This window comes from Orbicella faveolata, unplaced genomic scaffold (assembly GCF_042242905.1).
Source record: "Orbicella faveolata isolate gen_17 unplaced genomic scaffold, um_ofav_v1 contig_24, whole genome shotgun sequence".
Taxonomy (NCBI): domain Eukaryota; kingdom Metazoa; phylum Cnidaria; class Anthozoa; order Scleractinia; family Merulinidae; genus Orbicella; species Orbicella faveolata.
Genome location: NW_028301552.1, coordinates 27,807,696 through 27,815,758, shown reverse-complemented (window position 1 = coordinate 27,815,758; position 8,063 = coordinate 27,807,696). Strand labels below are relative to the sequence as shown.

Below are 8,063 nucleotides of genomic sequence, written 5' to 3'. Positions count from 1 at the left end.
TGTCATTGTTTTGTCAGGTGTAAGAAATTCGAGGGTAATTTCACGATGGCGCTTTGTTCCTTTGGAGGGGTAAGTGACCAGTGCGGCGCTGCATCATGGGCTGCGCACGAAACAGGAATGGTTCCTTTGTTGTCCAGCGAGATAGACATGCTTGAATGGTTGAAGGAAAAGTACAAGGGGTCAGGTGCGTCCGGGGCAAGAGGAAGACCTGGTAATACAAAAGCTACAGGTGATTCAAAATATCAGTTTGGGATCATACACGCGCACAAATGGCTTTTATCGCGATCCAGTGGATTCTTTTTATTGGACAGAGACCACGATATTTTACGATTTTGTCGTCTCAAATTGCTTGTTTGTGACGAAGATTTCTCGAGGTGATTTACTTGGTTCTTGCGAAGAGAAACTAACATTCAACAAATTGTTCATAGACAGGGCAAAAGGGTTGACTAAAACCCTAACTTTGAAAGGTTAAAGTACAGTTATTTTATCGCAGCAATCTCGTGAACCAGAAACAACAATAAGAATAACTTGAAGGCTGTTTTTCGTCCGCTCACTCTGTTCGTTTACATTCAGCTTTACCTGTGCAGATGCTTATCACGCAATCACAATTCGAGCTTGAAACTCTATCGTTTTCCTATATTTGCTGGTTTCGTCGAAGAAAAATCTTTGCAAACATGCTGCATCGAAGCTTTTTGATGAAGCTGACATTTTAAGCGAGAAAATGCCTTGTTTCACGGATAACATTCTTGGTTACAAAAATTATTTGGATACATTTTTTAATTACTTATAATTAGTTATTTTAGTATGTAAACAGAGGTGGCATAATTTTAGGAATCTTATACCCAGTGTGAAACCTATCTCAGATTTATCGTTGTATTCTGAAGCTCGATTAATTGATTAACCATTTTGTTTCTACAAAAATAGATGAATCGCGATAAAAAATACATTCGATTTTGAGACGGTATTACGACACCATAATGTCACCATGGTAGAGAATGTTTTCCTGCAGATGGCCTCTCTGCTTCGCATCGTTATGAGGCCCTAATATTGTCTCAAAATCTACCGAATAAGTTTGTGTTATCGGATTTGCTTGGAAGATTTAAACTAATTAGACTGCGTGCTAATACATAGGCAATGAATCCACGTGGATCTCTTCTATGATTTCACTTAGTGAGCGATAAAGTATTTGGGAAATCTGATGGATCGCAGGTCACCGAGACGCTGATCACTGCAGCTCGTATGCACACTGTATCTACGTTTGGTCATGATTCATTACTGATGCAAGAGCTATTTAGGGTATTAAAATGTCAGACAAAGATTATCTGTTAACGATCATTTTTGCTAAGCTTACTTTAACTTTTAAAAAATGGCTTGGAAAATTATGGGGACTTTCCATGCTTGCGGTAATACATGGAGATATGACCTGAAAAATATAAATCAGAGAAAATCTCAAATATTTTTGAATGAAGGTAAGAACATTGTCATTTGTGCTCTATGATGCGTACAGTCAACTCTCTTGTATGCGACCACCCTCGATGCAAGACAAAGTGGTCGCTTACGCTGAGAAGGGGTCATCTACGAGAAAAAATAAGAGACTAAGCTCAAACCGAAGTGATTAACGTGATTACATAAAGTTATTACCTAACGAGCAAACAGACAACTGCCAATAATGTTTCAAATCGAATAACGCTTGAAACTGTTGAAAATTTGTACATAACATCTTACATCAATGTTACAATCCATTTTTACCTACAGATCGTATTGCAGCCTTTTTTTGTTAGGCAACTGCTATTATCTGTGAGCACGCTTGGTCAGCGCTTTTTAAAACTGAACTTTTGTGATATTTGAGCAATGGTTTTCTTACAGTCATACGTGATCATGTCGGGTGGTCGCTTACGAGAAGCGGTCGCTATGACAGGGTCGACTGTACTAGGTTTTCAAAGAAGAGATTCATCCTTTTTTTGTTCAATCAAAGGCCTTTTAAGTGTAATTGTAAGGTAAGAATCACAGTAATTCTAAACAATCAAACTGATTTGGCTTTAGCAATTCATTTTCACTTACCAAATACAGAATAAAGGCTTCATGTCAGCAATTTGGTTTGTTCATGGCATGAATTATGCTCAAAATTCCATATGAATGGCCTTAGATGGGCATGGAGTGTTTGTGGCAAAAATTCAGCAAACTTTGATAAGCCATATTTTTCTCGACTGATTTTGATAACTGGGTCACTAAAGTAAATAATGGTATAGGTACGGAAGTTATGCAAGAAGGCAGATAGATACACTGAGTTTTTGATAAATAGCACTTTTGGGTTGTAATTTTAACATCAAATTTTGCTTAAGTCTAGCCCCAGGCCCCTCTTTGTCCAGTACCTCGAGGACAAAGTTACATGTATGAAATGAAAGCTCTATTATGGTAGAGTTCATGGTCAAATTCATTTGGAAGCACAATTTACCAATTGGGTTTTATGGCACTTTCAAAATGTCCCCTGGAAGGCTGGGTTTTTGGTGTTCAAAGGGCAAAAAATGAGACCTCCCCTGAGACTCCAAAACTAAAAGTCAGAGAAGTGAGCCAAATTGGCTTTTGAAATATCTCATTGCACCCAACTTCTGTGCCATGTTTCAGCCAAATCAGTCGACCACAACTTTTGGCCCCTGGAACACTTTCTCAGACAATGACACTTACGTTAGGTTCGTAATGAGGAAAACATACTGTCACATTTCTATTTTTTCCCCACCCCTTCCAGTCCTTTCATCGCATCGCATCCAGTCCTTTCATCGTTAAACTTGGTTCGGCTTCAAATCTTCTATCCGTCTAAGATCACGCGTCTTTGGAATAATTTTTGTACTGTTAACGCGTTCGCCTTTTTTTTTCTTTTTTTTCGGAAGGAGTTTGCGTAAAATGTAGAAAGATGCTCAGCGTGTATAAAGAAAAAGTACCTGAAACAGGGATATGACAGAAGAAGTTGCTAAGATCGCAGATGGTTTGAGTGAGTTAAACCTGGTGAGTATGTAGCCCTCAATAAAATGCTAAAGTAGGAAACAGAAATGTAAAATCATAGTATAAAAATATACAAAGATCCCTTTCACTGAAAATACCGGCATCTAAGCACAACAAACCAGATGACCGACGAAAAAAAAAAACGTTTTCGCAGCAAGTGTAAATTTTTAATCACCGTTACGCTAGCAGCTGCTTTTCAGTGTCTCGGGCTATTAGTTTTCGCTCTACTAATTGAGGGTAGTCACTAGAGGCAGTTCACGTTAAAGGCTGTCTTGGAATATAACGCTGCTTTAGCTGTCTTCTCGCCTCGGCTAGCCGGGTCACCCTTTCTGGTATGTAAACGCTTCAATGTGTTTTCTAACGGAACGTATGAACAATTGGCTCTCCCAGGGTAGCTCAGTTATCCGAGTAACTCGGTTAGCCGGGGCACCCTCTCTTTGTCTAAGCTTGGCAGCGATGCCTAGAGGACACAAACAAAGGAAATTGAATGACCATGTTTGTTCATTTCTTTTGCTTGTGTCCTCTAAACCTCACTATCAAGTTGAATTGTAATATATGGAAAGTGCCCTGTTAGGTTTCAATGAGAAAGACAAAAGTACCTAATCGCTTTCCCCCTCCACCCACCAACCCCACCCTAGCGTCGCACATGCAATTCAAACCTCTTCTTTCCTTTTTCGCACTTCAGGTCGATCATGAAACTGATAGCGACATTTCTTTTTCCATTCCTACCACTGAAACTGAATGTAAAGGCAAGTATAAACGAGAGAGCTTTTATGTACCAGACGAGGCTTCACAGGAAAGCGAAGTTAGTTTAACCGACGTGCAAGACGAGTTCAGGGAACAACTCAACCGCCTTCTACAGGCTCGAGACATCAGCCCAGTGCGCCACGTACTGTCAGTACCGTGAAATGAAGCACAAAGCCGTTCTAAGCGCCGATATGTAGGAAAAGCCGAGCAGTGCGTTTCAGCAGTTCTGGATGTCCTTGCTCCAAAAGATTCAAAATGCTTGTGGGATGAATTATGTGAGCGCAAAGGGTATTTAAGAACAACTGGCGGGAGAAGTCGGAAGGATCTGGAGCTTATTGAAGCGTTTGGCGAGAGTTGCTTAAACGCTCAGCACTGGAGTACTTGACGGTAAATACTCTCAATCCTCTCGGACAAGTTGTCTTTCAAAGAAGTGCAGGAATTTATCCAAACGGTCACCAATTACCGCTATAACATAGCTCGACACCATACCCTGCTACATGGGAGAGCAGAACCGATTCCAAGCCACGAATACCGGAGAATGAAAGTTGACCGGGAAAATTAGAAGATTTCATTTCGTTCATCACAAGTCCGCATGTTCTCCAAGATGTTCCTTTTGGCGAAAGGCTTTTGAAGCTATCAGCTGGTGAGGTTATTAAGACCCCAAACGTGATCAGAATGATGATACCTGAGCGTATTGTGCAACAGTACCAACAATACTGTAGTGAAAGAGGTTTTGAGCCCATGAGCAAGCGAACACTACATAGAGTTTTGGATGAGTGTTCAGCGTCTGTTAGGAAGTCTTTACAAGGACTTGACAACTTTTCCGCCCAAGGAACCGACGCATTTGATTACTTGGACAAACTGGTCGATAAACTGGTGGACTGTGGTAAAACGGAAGTCTGGACGAGAGAAATGAAGCAACAGCTGCGGTTATCGAAGCAATACCTTAAGAGTGACTACAAGGTACTTTATTTCGTTTTATGGTTTAGTATGAGGTTTGGCAGAAGAAATTCACGAAAATGGGACAGACATTATACACAGCAAGTCTTGCGAATTACCTTCCTAAAGTGAAAATATCTTGCTGGATAGTTTTGGTATATTGTATTTGAAAATCAGTATCAGAAATAAACACCTAATGGAGCGTGGGTTTTATTCGAGGGACGCTTAATTCGGAGTATGGGGGGACGGGGGTGTCGCTTAGTCAAAAAAGTATTGCAGTTGAAATTGTATACGTAAAACACAGTTGTGGTTTGCTTTGTCTTCAGTGTGTTTCAGGTCCACGTGGTTGAGTCGTCGAACATTGCTGATCACTGTGGGACTTACGCCCTAAGTGATTTGACAGACCCTGACTTTCAAAGTGAGTATTCCCATGCACTTTGCAATGACGAGGATAAGGAGGACATGTTGCACACTATTAAGCAAGCAAAAAATAACATCATGACCTGGAAAGCCCATCAGTTGCGCTCCGTTCACCAGGATCAAGCCAAATGTTCTGTCTTAGAGGCTAACATCAAGAGCAAATCTGATGTGTTCCTCGTTCAGGAGTGGGCGATGAAACTCATGCCACGGAAATTTCGAGAGCCGCAGTCGGATTTTTTTGCTAAGCGTGGGCCACCATGGCATATTACAGTTGCAATCAGAAAGTAGGAGGAAAGCGAGCGCTTTGAGTCTCAAAAATTTGAGCATGTCTTTCAGAACTGTTCACACGACAGCGCCGCCGTGGTATCTATCATGCAGGACTGCCTTGCCTTACTGAAGAAGGAAATGTCGGAATTAGAAAGAACTTATATTACAGGCAAGATAACGCGGGCTGTTACCACAGCGGGTATACAATTTTTTCAGCTAAACTAGCAGGTGACATCGCTGGGGTGGTTGTAGAACGGAACGACTTTCCGACCCTCAAGGCGGCAAAGGAGTCTGTGACCGTCAAGCAGCAACTATCAAGGAAGATGTAGGAAGACATGTTAACGAGGGTCATGATGTGACAACAGCTGTGGAGCTGAAAACTGCCATAGAGTCTGGTCCAGAGTCTTGTGCGAAAGCTAGTTACGTCTCTCTCAATACGTCAATTACTCCGCCAGTCAAATGGGAGGGTGTTAGCTTGCTTAACAACTTCAAGTATGAAGAGAGCGGAATACGAGCGTAGAGAGCGTTCAATGTGGGTCCAGGGAAGTTGATGCCATGGTCTCAATTTGAGGGCGTTTTGCAGATCCCGGAAGTCCTAGAAGTGCTTCACCCCCTCCCCCCCCCCCCCCCCCCCATCGCAGACTAAGCCATCTTTCAAGAGCGTGAGACACAGACATGTAAAGAAAACAGCTACACGGGATCAACAAGCAACCAGCGAGACCACCAGTCAAGACCAAGATGATGATGATAGTGAAAATGATCAGGCCTCACTACTTTTCCCGTGCCCCGAGGAAGGATGTATAAAGCCTACCAGCCGTTTTACATCGTTACAAGCACTTCTAGACATGGGTAAACACAAACAACTGTCTGAACAGGAAACACTGTATGACAAGGCTAAACGAGTTTACGCTTCAAAGCTAATGGATGAAAGTGGCAGGATTTCCACTGTGCAGTTACAATGTGAAGAACAGAGTCAGTGCTTAACTCCCCTTCCAGTGGGATGGGCTCTAAAAACAATTACCAAGAAGGCTCGTTTTACGCAGAAACAGAATGAATTTTTGAAACAACAATTTGAAATTGGCGAGCAAAGTGGTAGGAAAGGAAAGCAGATCTGAGTGAGGTCTCGAAATTAATGAGATCTGCTAGGGACGAGTTGGGAGCTCGCCGGTTTCAACCAGAAGTTCTAACAGGACAGCAAATCGCTGGATTCTTCTCACGAATGGCTACAAAGAAAAAGCTGGCTCCCAGTAGAGTGAACCGTGGAGAATCGGACGACGAGGTCCTAGGAGAAGATAACAGAGCAGCGGATCGAGGCGGAGGCGGCCCATTGGAAATCTGTGTATATGTGATGAGGGAGGTTTCCCTTCAGCACCCAATTGTATCCTCGTCAGGCTACAATATCTGTGAGCTCATGCGAGCGCGCAAGAAGAAATCGACATCGCTAAGTGTGGATATGCTGCGTAGCATTTGCACTGAATTGAGCGTGGATGTCTGCGATATGACGCAAAGGCGAAAGAGTCCGTACATCAGTCGCCTGTCGCAGCTTGTGGACGAATGCAACTGTGGCTCGTAAAACCGAGAGAATTTAATAAGCTGTTTACAGTTATGAGATTATTTAGTAGTTAGCAGGTGGAGGTGAGGGCGGAAATCTGCATTTGTACGTTTCGTAGAACCTTACAAGGACCTAGCCCCGGGGTGCCCCCCTCCCCCCTCCCCGGGAACCGAGTCAATTTCTGGTACGCTGCATAAGTTACTCTACACTATTTGACCTTCACCCAACTATAACGATGCTCGATGAGCGGGATAGATTTTCGTAAGTTGCACGCGTAAGCTAGTTGGTTTTTGAAAACATCAACACCGTGCCAAAATAGGCCTATTTCCCTTTAGGTTCCGGACAGCGGTATGACGGAAGTTGGGTCGACTACATTGTTGTACTTTGTTCGTACTGAAGTCAAATTCCACCGAGAATCTAAAGAAGGAACACAAAATTGCTTTTGAATATGTCACGGAACTTCCCCAGCAATACACTCTCTTTATTCAGAGAAAAGTGCTTTGTTTATTTTTATACCGATGCGATTTAAACTTTTCGGCGGCATAAATTAAGCTACTCTTCCGTGATAAAATTATCTTTCACTATTCCGATTTGTGTGTCTGTCAGGGCTGTTTTATTCTATCAGCAGGTTAACTAGTTAATCCTCTCTTATTAAAGCAACATTTTGCTCATCAACAACACAGATATTTTAAAATATCACCTGGTTTGGGGTCGATAATTTTACGAAGTCGTTCGTGCGTGACACAATGAAGTAGATTACAGTGTGATTTGAGTTTGGTGTTCCTTGACTTTTTTCCTCTTGTACGCGATGGTCAAGATAAATGCGCTATATTTCTAACGTTTCATCGGCGTAAAAGCATTTCGACCCGTTTTTTTGAAGCCTCTGGCCTTTTTTTGTTGTTGTTGTTGTTGTTGTTTTCTTGTATGGGGTGAGTTGTGTTACAACAGCTTACATTGTAAATTTCAATGGCGCTGAATTGTAGTTATCTGGAATTTTGACCGGCGTTCACGCAAAACTGCAAATCTAAACCTCAATGACTGGACTCTCTTTGGTTAAAATATCAGAAGATTTAAAGCACTACCGGTCAGCTTTTTGCCTCGCTGGATTTTGATTATTTTTGAGTTTTGCATTAATGAG

General features: G+C 42.1%; 1 pseudogene; it reads left to right on the top strand.

Moving 5' to 3' along the window:
- Positions 1-4,448: 4,448 nt before the first annotated feature.
- LOC149111187 (uncharacterized) lies at positions 4,449-6,946 on the top strand (annotated as a pseudogene).
- The last annotated feature ends 1,117 nt before the right edge of the window (positions 6,947-8,063 follow it).